Raw genomic sequence first — 12,360 nt, forward strand, 5'->3', positions numbered from 1 at the left:
AGGGTCATGTATAACAATGCTGGGCAGGCCATTATTTTGGCCACCATGGCTATGCCCCCATAGGATGACAATGCCCCCATCCACAGGGCACGAGTGGTCACTGAACGTTTTGATGCGCATGAAAACGATGTAAACCATATGCTATGGCTGTCTCAGTCACCAGATCTTAACCCAATTGAACACTTATGGGAGAAACGTGTAGAAACCATGCCAAGGTGAATTGACGCTGTTCTGGCTCGTGGTGGCCAAACGCCCTATTAAAAGACTTGATGGTGTTTCCTTTATTTTGGTAGTTACATGTAGATTGTATTCTATTATAATCAATTCTAATCAATTCTATTATATTCCAACCCCTCCATTGTCTATCATTGAGCCACTGGGGGAGAAATGCCCATCAGATCTTCTATAATGGGATTGGGGTTCATTACTGAGTCAGTATCTGTATCATGGGGGTTAATTGAGAGAGAAGCCATGCGAAACCCCGGCTGTGTTGAACACAAACTGCAGGTGAAGCATCCTGCATCTCAGCTCTTTTCCCTCAATCTATTTCCCTGTGTTTTATGGCCACTGTGTAGAAACATGCAGTCTATCTACTTGTTACAGCCACTCTACTGGAAATCAATGTGTTCCAATTTGGGCATCGCTGCCCTCTAAGCTTTTCAGGACCTTGTTTGCAGATTGAAGCAGTATTGGATGGCTTGGATTTGTGTGTCATCATATATCCTGTTTTTACAGTATGCACAAGCGGTACTATATGACATGTTGTAGAAAGAGTTAAGGATCATTTCCAGTGGAATAGTTAATGAACTCTTAGTTGAACACAGCGGTCTCCTCTTCAGTATCAGATAAAGGAGTCTCTATGGGCTCTTTTGTAACAAACTTAACACAATGGTAAATATTTATTGCTATATTCATAGTTGGCGGTGGCGCGAAAGGGCTGGGTTTTGATTAATAAATACATTTTAGGTGTGACGAGGGCTTGGCCACGCACTGGCTAATCAACGCGTCTCATGACTTAATACTGCATGCTGTTGTCTCAAGTTCTGTAGGTTATTGACCGCCTTTGCGTTGACATCAACTCCAATTCGGCTGTGGGCACAGAATATTCGAATCCCAGTACATTGTGGATTTATACTACAGTTTATTAAATAGCATAGGCTACAGTAACGAGTAATAGCAACAGTAAAAAAACATCCAGTGTTTGCTCAATATGTTTGGAGTGTTGGCAGTCAACGTTGTAATTGGCTTCAACGAGTATAAGCCTACATGTCTTTACGCATCGCACTTACCCCCCCCCAAAAAAATACTAGGCTCCCGTAAATTGTATTGTATGTGTGAGGCACGTTCTCAATAAGCAAGATATAGCCTAGGCCTACGCTTGATATGGCTTTATATGACTGAATAATTTAAATAAGTTTGGAGTAGGCCGTCTTCGTTAACCGGATGAGAGGTGCTCTATGGAAATGGGGATGGATATTTGAACAAGAGAAATGAAATAATGTACAATAGGCTAGAAAGAAAAAAAGGGGATGTAAACTCGCTGTTTTTTCCCAAACGTAATCCTTTAAAGGCCCAGTGCAGTCAAAATTATATTTTTCCTGTGTTTTGTATATTGTACAACAGGTGATGCAACTAACACTGTAAAAGTGAGAGAAAGAAAATGGATCAGTGTTATTTCCTGATAGTTGCTGGTTGAAAATACAATCTACATAGGACCTTCTAATCAGCCTGTTTGCATGGGCTGGAGTTTCAGCTTGCCTGATGACAGGCTGTAAATTGGTTAATAGACCAATAACAAAGAGAGTACCAAACCTCTCTGCCAATAACAGCTAGTTTGAATTTTTCCCCTCCCCACTCAGACCACTCCCAGACAGTCATAGCAAAATTCTTCCTTGAGAAATACACTACATGACCAAAGGTATGTGGACACCTGCTCGTCGAACATCTCATCCAAAATCATGGGCATTAATATGGAGTTGGTCCCCCCTTTGCTGCTATAACAGCCTCCACTCTTCTGGGAAGGCTTTCCACTAGATGTTGGAACATTGCTGCAGGGACTTGCTTCCATTCAGACACAAGAGCATTAGTGAGGTTGGGCACTGATGTTGGGCAATTAGGCCTGGCTCGCAATCGGCGTTCCAATTCATCCCAAAGGTGTTTGATGGGGTTGAGGTCAGGGCTCTGTGCAGGCCAGTCAAGTTCTCCCACAACGATCTCGACAAACCATTTTTGTATGGACCTTGATTTGTGCACGGGGGCATTGTAATGCTGAAACAGAAAATAACCTTCCCCAAACTGTTGCCACAAAGTTGGAAGTACAGAATCATCTAGAATGTAATTGTATGCTGTAGCGTTAAGATTTCCCTACACTGGAACTAAGGGGACTAGCCCGAACCATGAAAAACAGCCCCAGACCATTATTTATCCTCCACCAAACTTTACAGTTGGCACTATGCATTTGGGCAGGTAGCGTTCTCCTGGCATCAGGGAAAACCCAGATTCGTCCGTCGGACTGCCAGATGGTGAAGCGTGATTCATCATTCCAGAGAACGCGTTTCTACTGCTCCAATGGTGGCGAGCTTTACACCACTCCAGCCGACGCTTGGCATTGCGCATGGTGATCTTAGGCTTGTGTGTGGCTGCTCAGCCATGGAAACTCATTTCATGAAGCTCCCGACAAACAGTTATTGTGCTGACGTTGCTTCCAGAGGCAGTTTGGAACTCGGTAGTGAGTGTTGCAACCGAGGACAGACGATTTTTACGTGCTTCAGCACTCAGCGGTCCTGTTCTGTGAGCTTGTGTGGCATACCACTTTGTGGCTGACCCATTGTTGCTCAATAACAGCACTTACAGTTGACCTGGGCAGCTCTAGCAGGGCAGAAATTTGACGAACTGGAAAGTCACGTTGAAAGTCACTGAGCTCTTCAGTAAGGCCATTCTACTGCCAATGTTTGTCTATGGAGATCGCATGGCTGTGTGCTCGATTTTACAAACCTTTCAGCAACATGTGTGGCTGAAAGAGCCGAATCCACTAATTTTAAGGGGTGTCCACATACTTTTGTATACATATAGTGTTGTTTTTTGCTAAAAAGCTATTTTTGTCAATTTTAATGGAAACATATTACAGTAAGGTACTTAATTGTTACCCAGAAATGATTTGATATTCATATAAAAATGTCTGCATTGGTCCATTAATAAAGCTTTGGTGATTTATTTCAAAGCAGTCTCACGAGCCAAAGCCTTTATTGATAGGCTTGGCTACTAGTAGGTCTACTTGATGAATGCATTGGGCAGGACAAAGAAAGTAGCCTTCATTGAGGGGAGCTGTCATCAAGGCAAAGGGTGGCTATTTGAAGAAGAATCTCAAATATAAAATATAATTTGATTTGTTTAAACACTTTTTTGGTTACTACATGATTCCATATGTGTTATTTCATAGTTTTGATGTCTTCACTATTATTCTACAATGTAAAAAATAGTAAAAATAAAGAAAAACCCTTGAATGGGTAGGTGTGTCCAAACTTTTGACTGGTACTGTATATATAAATATACAAGGGTTACCGGCACAAAAAGCACATCTCTTGTCTTGTTCCATGAGCATATGGGCACTGTGGGTCACGGGTAGATACAGTGGGGGAAAAAAGTATTTAGTCAGCCACCAATTGTGCAAGTTCTCCCACTTAAAAAGATGAGAGAGGCCTGTAATTTTCATCATAGGTACACGTCAACTATGACAGACAAAATGAGAAAAAAATATACATAAAATCACATTGTAGGATTTTTAATGAATGTATTTGCAAATTATGGTGGAAAATAAGTATTTGGTCAATAACAAAAGTTTCTCAATACTTTGTTATATACCCTTTGTTGGCAATGACACAGGTCAAACGTTTTCTGTAAGTCTTAACAAGGTTTTCACACACTGTTGCTGGTATTTTGGCCCATTCCTCCATGCAGATCTCCTCTAGAGCAGTGATGTTTTGGGGCTGTCGCTGGGCAACACGGACTTTCAATTCCCTCCAAAGATGTTCTATGGGGTTGAGATCTGGAGACTGGCTAGGCCACTCCAGGACCTTGAAATGCTTCTTACGAAGCCACTCCTTCGTTGCCCGGGTGGTGTGTTTGGGATCATTGTCATGCTGAAAGACCCAGCCACGTTTCATCTTCAATGCCCTTGCTGATGGAAGGAGGTTTTCACTCAAAATCTCACGATACATGGCCCCATTCATTCTTTCCTTTACACGGATCAGTCGTCCTGGTCCCTTTGCAGAAAAACAGCCCCAAAGCATGATGTTTCCACCCCCATGCTTCACAGTAGGTATGGTGTTCTTTGGATGCAACTCAGCATTCTTTGTCCTCCAAACACGACGAGTTGAGTTTTTACCAAAAAGTTATATTTTGGTTTCATCTGACCATATGACATTCTCCCAATCCTCTTCTTGATCATCCAAATGCAATCTAGCAAACTTCAGACGGGCCTGGACATGTACTGGCTTAAGCAGGGGGACACGTCTGGCACTGCAGGATTTGAGTCCCTGGCGGCGTAGTGTGTTACTGATGGTAGGCTTTGTTACTTTGGTCCCAGCTCTCTGCAGGTCATTCACTAGGTCCCCCCGTGTGGTTCTGGGATTTTTGCTCACCGTTCTTGTGATCATTTTGACCCCACGGGGTGAGATCTTGCGTGGAGCCCCAGATCGAGGGAGATTATCAGTGGTCTTGTATGTCTTCCATTTCCTAATAATTGCTCCCACAGTTGATTTCTTCAAACCAAGCTACTTATCTATTGCAGATTCAGTCTTCCCAGCCTGGTGCAGGTCTACAATTTTGTTTCTGGTGTCCTTTGACAGCTCTTTGGTCTTGGCCATAGTGGAGTTTGGAGTGTGACTGTTTGAGGTTGTGGATAGGTGTCTTTTATACTGAAAACAAGTTCAAACAGGTGCCATTAATATAGGTAACGAGTGGAGGACAGAGGAGCCTCTTAAAGAAGAAGTTACAGGTCTGTGAGAGCCAGAAATCTTGCTTGTTTGTAGGTGACCAAATACTTATTTTCCACCATAATTTGCAAATAAATTCATTAAAAATCCTACAATGTGATTTTCTGGATTTTTCTTTCTCAATTTGTCTGTCATAGTTGACGTGTACCTATGATGAAAATTACAGGCCTCTCTCATCTTTTTAAGTGGGAGAACTTGCACAATTGGTGGCTGACTAAATACTTTTTTTCCCCACTGTAGGTAGCACTTCCGTGGGTCAAAATCCATACCATAACCAACACGTTACCGCTAAAACCAGCTTTTGGTTGGTCTTAAACATCCCCACCAGCACTGCCTGAAATTGACACTTTGGCGCACGCTTTTAAGGACACACCTCAGATATTGCCACCCCTCCCACCTCAGCGCAAGCGAGCTGATATAAGACAGGTAAACTACCAATCCTGGTGCAAGGGTTGGAAAATAGCAGAGCGCCGGCTTTAACAGGTTGAAATTGCCAACGAGCGTGGTTTAAAGCCAGCCGAAAATAGAGCCCTATGTGTACTAGTTTATAGGGGAATGTCAAAACAACCCATTCCATTTTTCATAGAAGAAGAATAATGCCACCTGCTCTGAATATTTTGGAGGTGGATCAAGAAGACGTTACCAGAGTTCTACAGTATTACCTTTCGTTGTAGGTGTTGGGTTACCTACCTTTCACTGTAACAGACCAACTCTTGGTTGGCTGTAGCTGTACTGTCTGGTACACAGCTTTAATGGCACAGATTACTCTTGTTTTGTCAAGCTGTTCCCCTTAGTCATCATAATAACACGATAGTCTACAACAGAGCATTCTAACAGAACATTCTAACAGAGCATTCCAACAGAGCATTCTAACAGTCCCTTAATAGATTAAAAGTGAGGGCCTCATTGTAATGAATTTAGAGGCAATTCCTTCCTGTCTGTTTCTGAATGGAAGTATTTGGTTTAGTGTGACATGAGTCCACCCGTACCCCATTCAGAGTCATAACCTTGTATCATATTTCCCTCATGAATGACATTAATGACATGATTAGGATCCTATGTGGCAATTGTGTGTTTTAACTAGCCTTAAGGGAGGGCAATCCCTGTTCCCTCTGGTGCAACAGTGGAGCAGACTATTTAGTTTAACAGAGGTTTCCTGGGAACCCTGACCTCGACGAATGAAATACAGGCCCTTGGCTGCAACTCAAGCCTTGCTCTAACTGGGGAACACAGACATAAAATGGCCATATTAAACTAAGACCCATAAATTCTCCTGAACAGAGGCTTAGGGTGTTGGGGAGGCTGGGTGTATGGGCTCTATGTCAACACTGACCATAATTACAAGGTAGAAAGGACACGCTCTAAGTGCTAAATCAATGGTGCTAACAAACTGTTATTTTTAAGCTGCAATTTGATTGACTACCGGAGTGCAGACCAGGCTAGGGGCAAGCCACAGGCACTGTGTCATATGGCTGTGAACTGAGTAGAACATGACGATTATACAAAGAGCCCCCATCAATCATTATTAATCTAGCGAGAGCTTACTGTAAAGAGGTGCATTTTTGGGGGGAGGGGGGGGGGGGGGGGGATAAGGGAGGTACAAACATTTACTGTGTGTATATGAGAGGGGATTGTGTGTGAGGAGAGACTGTGTGTGTGTGTGTGTGTGTGTGTGTGTGTGTGTGTCAGTGGCAAAGTAAATAAATGAGGAAAGCCACAACTTGTATTCATTCCATTCGTTTTACAACACATAGCAACTATCTTATGTCTTTGCACTGGCATTTCATTGCTGAGAGCCTGCTCTGTCTTCTATAGCTTTTGGCTTTGCAATGACATTTTAGAGCTTGGGATTTTTTTCTGTTATAGATTCTCCTGATAAAGATCCAGACTTTTTTATGCTCTACCATTTTAAAATCATTTTTGGATATACTATATTAACTTCTGGATATAGCCTACTTATGCATATGAAAATGCGAACTATTTTGAGTTCTCATTCAAATGAACTGACAGGTTAGGCCTATTTATTGTATATGAATTTGCTGACAAAATGTCTGAAATGAGTGAATGCTATCTTTGCTCTCCTAACATCTGTATTGCTTATATTGACTCCTAAGCATGTTTCTCACTAATCCATTGGGTTGTCCTGCATTCCAGGACTATAATTTATGTAGCTAGCCAGAATCAAAAGACACAGCTTCACAGGTCAGCTGCCACATTCCGGTATTCCCAGAGGCACTCTTGTACAACGGCGGGATGGAGTGGGGAGAGATTTACGATGTAAACCCATCCAGGCTCCTTTAAACTCTAGCAAACACTGCCATCTCTCTCTCTCTCTCTCTCTACCCGGGGCGTGCACCTCACAAGGAGAGAGAGAGAGAGAACTGTTCCAGTGTCTGTTTGTGTGTCAGAGAGAGAGAGAGAGAGAGAGAGAGAGAGAGAGAGAAAGGGAGAAAGGGAGAGAGAAAGGAGGAGGGAGAGAGAGAGAGAGAGAGAGAAAGGGAGAAAGGGAGAGAGAAAGGAGGAGGGAGAGAGAGAGAGAGAGAGAGAGAGAGAGAGAGAGAGAGAGAGAGAGAGAGAGAGAGAGAGAGAGAGAGAGAGAGAGAGAAAGGGAGAGAGAAAGGGAGAGAGAAAGGAGGAGGGAGAAAGAGAGAGAGAGAGAGAGAGAGAGAGAGAGAGAGAGAGAGAGAGAGAGAGAGAGAGAGAGAGAGAGAGAAAACTGTTCCATGCCGGCCCCCTCCAGCCTTCAATGGCTCGTTAGCGCCAACAACAACATGGACACTGGTGACATCTAGTGGCTGCCCACTAACTGAGAATGTTTCATAGTTCACAACACACGCACTCAGACTGATTTACACTAGTAGGCTATGTCCCACTCTTAAATCAACATGAACTTTACCCTACGTAAATTGCTATGAATTATGTTTAAGTTTGCAGCTAGAGGAAAACACACAATTTACAATTGATTAAATTAATGCAATTAAAAACAGAAATAACTGATTTGATTATTCTCATTACATCTATCTTGTTGTAAATGTACAGAAAATTAATTGTAGCCTACCTAACTTGTATTCGTTTGTATTCAATTGTATTTTGTTAGTGTAAGGAATATGGGAATATCTTCTTAATAGGGCCATATTCTAATATCCTCAACTGCCTCAAACCCATGGCAACCCCAGTTGGCCCATTGCCTGTAGGTCCCACCATGTGAATGTGGTGAAACACAAGGGAAAGGGCGGAAAAACAATCAGATGGGAAAAGTCAAGCAAGAAAGAGACAAAGGAAGAACCCTTTATCCCTTTGTGTGAACTCCCCCCCCCCCCCCCCCCCCTTATATATAAATTTCTCTGTCACACAACCCTTTAAAGACCCTAGCTGCTTTTGTGGCTATAGACAGGGAAAGACATCTTCTTTACCACCCAAAGTAGCAGGGGGAGAGAGAGAGCAGAGTCTGGGGTTTGGGGTCACGCAGGAGGCAGCGGTCATCTACCGGTCAGCTACAGTAAGGTCATTATTCAAGCCCAGCCAATAGCCCAGAACTGTGCCAGAGCAACCCCTATCCATTCTGCCTAATTATTATAAATGAGGGGCGGTGTAAACAGCTATCATTACAGACACTCAGTGGCATACACAAATTCATTTAAAATTGCTATTAAGTTAAAGAGCCATCCTGTAATCCCAAAACGGCTTAAGAAGAGAAGCGGCTTGTGTTTAAAACATTTTTTTTTATTTCTTTATTTGTTCCTTCATATTTTAGACCGCTCTCATGCTCAGTCATTTCTCGACTGAGCATCGACAAGATTGCCTGTTTATTATACGGATCTAAACATTTTGAAGATTTTTACAAAGAAATCACCAACCTTTAAAAACAATGTGTACAAATCTCTAAACAGGCATTGCTAGAATTTATTTTGAATATGAATATCTGTCAAAATAAGTATATATATTTTTCACAATGGTCGGATACGTGTTTGTGTACAAAAATATTTCAAGAACACCTAAGGCAGTCCAGTCCACCTGTGTGAGCAAAATGCTTTGACTAGATATGGTGTTGTCTAGATCAGGAGCTGCGGCTTGTAAGAGGTGTCCATGTTTCTTTGTTAGGGTGACTAGTGGAGAGAGACGCAGCACTGCAGTGTGTGCCTGATGACTTTCCTTGTGGATGAGAGCGAAACAGAGAGAGGGAGAGATAGCTAGAGAGAGAAAGAAGGGAGGGAGATGGAGGGAGGCGGTGAGGAGAGGAGGGAGAGATTGTAACACCCAGGCGGCGGGTTCAGCGGCAGGGCAATGAGAAACTTCCTGTACTCCATCACGCCCAAGGCCTGCTTGAGTCAGCTGGTAGCCGAGGGCACATGCCTCATGTGTCAGTCTTATTAGCACTCCTCCTGCGTACTTGTGTGTGTACGTGAGTGTATGTACTGTACGTGTGTGATTGTGTAAGTGTGTTTGTGTGCGTCTGCGTGTGTGAATGTGTGTGTGCTTGCGTGTCCGTGTCTATGTGTTGCTTATAAATCAAGAGAAATAGTACAAATACAGAATATGACTATGGAAGGTGAAGAACCTGATGTTCTACAAAAGGAGTGAATGCATAGCTCGAGGAGAGGGAGAGAGGGAATAGGGTAAAGTAGCTGTCACAGTGACCTGGCAGGCATACAAAGTGCTCCTTCTCCTGCATGAGAGACAGTCAAACCAACCTTCTCCCTCTTCAGGCATCGTTAGCTGTCAATCTGTCCTCCTGCCCAACGTGAGCGATGGGCCCATCCGAATGCCACCATTAGCCAGCCCCTTGAGTGGTAAATAAACGATGCCGCTAGTATACTGCAGGTGTTGTCATGGCAACTTGCTCACTCCCTCGCTCTCGCTCTCTCTCTCTCTTAGCCAGCTATGCCCACGTTCATTTGCACACTTTCAGTGGAGGAGTCACAGGGAGGTCAACGAGTCAACGCGCCGCCACAACATGGCGCTGTTCTCTCCTCACTCCATCTCCTCCCAACACACAGTAGCAGTTATGAGACACATCCAGGGCCATCAAACAGGGGCGACCTTAGTGATTTGGAGGCCCGGTCAGAGTCTGAGCCCTGTCAAACATCACAAAAATAAATGTAAGCTCGAACCTGAAAAAATGACAGATTTCTAGAAAGTATTGATTTAAAGTGGTGTTGAGAACAATGCCACAGAGGTGGGCGGCAGCAGAGTGAGGAGACAAGGAAACAGCCCTTGTCTTAGAAAAGCGATGAGAGAGGAAAACTCACCTTAGTTATTATCAACTGAATGACTAAAATATTGAAATAATGTAGGCTAATGCAATTGAAGGCATGTATCAAATTGTTGCTTGTAGGCCTACTGAAACTCCCAAAGTCATATCCAATCATTATACTAAATTTAAAGTCATACCTGTGTGTGGTCAATTAGATTAAAATGTCAGCACTGTTTTGATTGGGACAGCGCCATCGCCTGCTTTTAGACAAGCCATCGCCTGCTTTTAGACAAGCATGGGGGACTCGTCTTGATAAATCAATCAATGTCAGATTTCTGTTTTCACTGAATCTCCGTTTGGATATTTGTTTAGCCTACAATTACGCTGGGAAAATGTTAGCTATGTTGAGGTGATGTCTTTATTCTGATATATATATAATGATCAAAACATTTTGCTAGCATGTTATGTAGCTTAACAACTGGATTTTGCTATTCACTCGTGTAGTAGCCTGTCCTACTCCCGACCAAAAGCCTGTGACTTGTCTGACAATCAATGTGATTTTGTTTCACTGAATCTCCATCTGTATATTTGGTTAATTGCTCTCTGGCTGGGCAAATAAGGGAGGTGGTAGTTTAGCATACAATAATTAATGTAATAATAATTAATTATTATTGTAGCCTAAATCAATTGTATTATTTTGCTCATGACTGGTGTATAGGCTATAGTAATGCGTTATATAATCAACCATCGAGCTGTGAAAGTGCATCCTGTTTTATCTATCTTATCCAGAGGAGGCTGGTGGGAGGAGCTATAGGAGGGCGGGCTTATTGTAATGGCTGTATTGGAATCAATGGAACGGGGTCAAACACGTTGTTTCCATGTGTTTGATGTGTTTGGCACCATTCCATTGATGCCATCCGTCCACCTGTAGCTCCTCCGACCAGCCTCCTTTGATCTTAATGTAACTTACTTCAATATATCTCAATCAATCATTCATTTATGTCATTCAAAGGCAGCTGTTATGAGATTATTTTTTATAATATTTTATTTTGTTACTAGTATTTTTTGGTTTTATTATGCCCAGTCCATGAGGCCCCTGATGATGTGAGGCCTGAGGCAAATTCCTCTTCTGCCTAATGGTAAGTCCGCCACTGCACAGAAAACATCCCAGACTGCCATAAAGGGCCACTTGATTCTTTTAAAACTGAAGGACTATTTCTTGGTATGGAAATTGCATGGCATCCTTGGTGCCCACAGAAAGGTGTTATCCATAACCCCACTGTATTTTCTCCTGAGACTTAAAGATCATCATATCCAAAATTCAGATATGCATTACACCAAATTAAAGGGGAAAAATCTAGGAGAGATTGAAGTTAGGGCATTGTCATTAGAATACATTTACTCTCTGTGCTTCTTTCTATACGATACCTCCCCTTCCAGCAGGTGTACTCTGGATGAACCCGTAGTAAGCAGCGAGGAAGATGGAGTTGGCACGCTTGACAGACCTTCACTGCCATTGGAACACTGTGGCGATGTAGCTGTTGTATTAAAATGGCGGCGCAGATAATCAAAAATAGCTTTCTCAGGGAGGAGGTTGGACTGTCTGGCTGCACAGATGGGCCAGGGAGATAAATAAAACTTTCTGTCACTGTGGTTGGAGGAATGGATCTGCGACAGCCCTGTGGGCAAGAAACGGTTTCGTTCCTACTCTCTGATGCCCATATCTGTCTGTTTCTCTTCTTTTTTTGATTACTATTCAAGCTAGATTTCCACAATAAAACTTTTTTTTATTACTTCAGATATTAGGGCCATGTGTTAGAAATGCACACAGGTACTAGAAAATGTACCTTTCCTGAAGGAAATGTGTGCTTGCTTCAGTTGTCTTAAAATCAGCAAGCACATTAATTAGCCATTGTGAGTGGAGTACTCCACCTTCAATTACCCTGTAATTTCATTGAATCAGAGCTCTGTGTGGGCGAGCAGACAGAATGAAAATGTTCTCTCTGTTCTCCACGTCTGGATGGATGACCTGCTTATCATAGCTAAATCCACCTGCTCTAAGAACATGTCAGGCCTGGGCCATCACTCTGCTCAGTGAGCTCTAACTGGCCTATACATAATCTCTGTCCAGTCACCGGTCATTAGGAGTAGGTCTGTTTCTCATTCCTCTGG

General features: G+C 42.8%; 1 protein-coding gene across 1 annotated transcript in view; it reads left to right on the plus strand.

The window, feature by feature from the left end:
* Positions 1 to 12,360, plus strand: part of LOC311128251 (src kinase-associated phosphoprotein 1-like) — a 32,752-nt gene that overhangs the window by 18,689 nt on the left and 1,703 nt on the right. The gene's annotated exons all lie outside the window — the stretch shown is intronic.

Source organism: Coregonus lavaretus, assembly GCF_964263955.1.
Source record: "Coregonus lavaretus genome assembly, chromosome: 1".
Lineage (NCBI taxonomy): Eukaryota > Metazoa > Chordata > Actinopteri > Salmoniformes > Salmonidae > Coregonus > Coregonus lavaretus.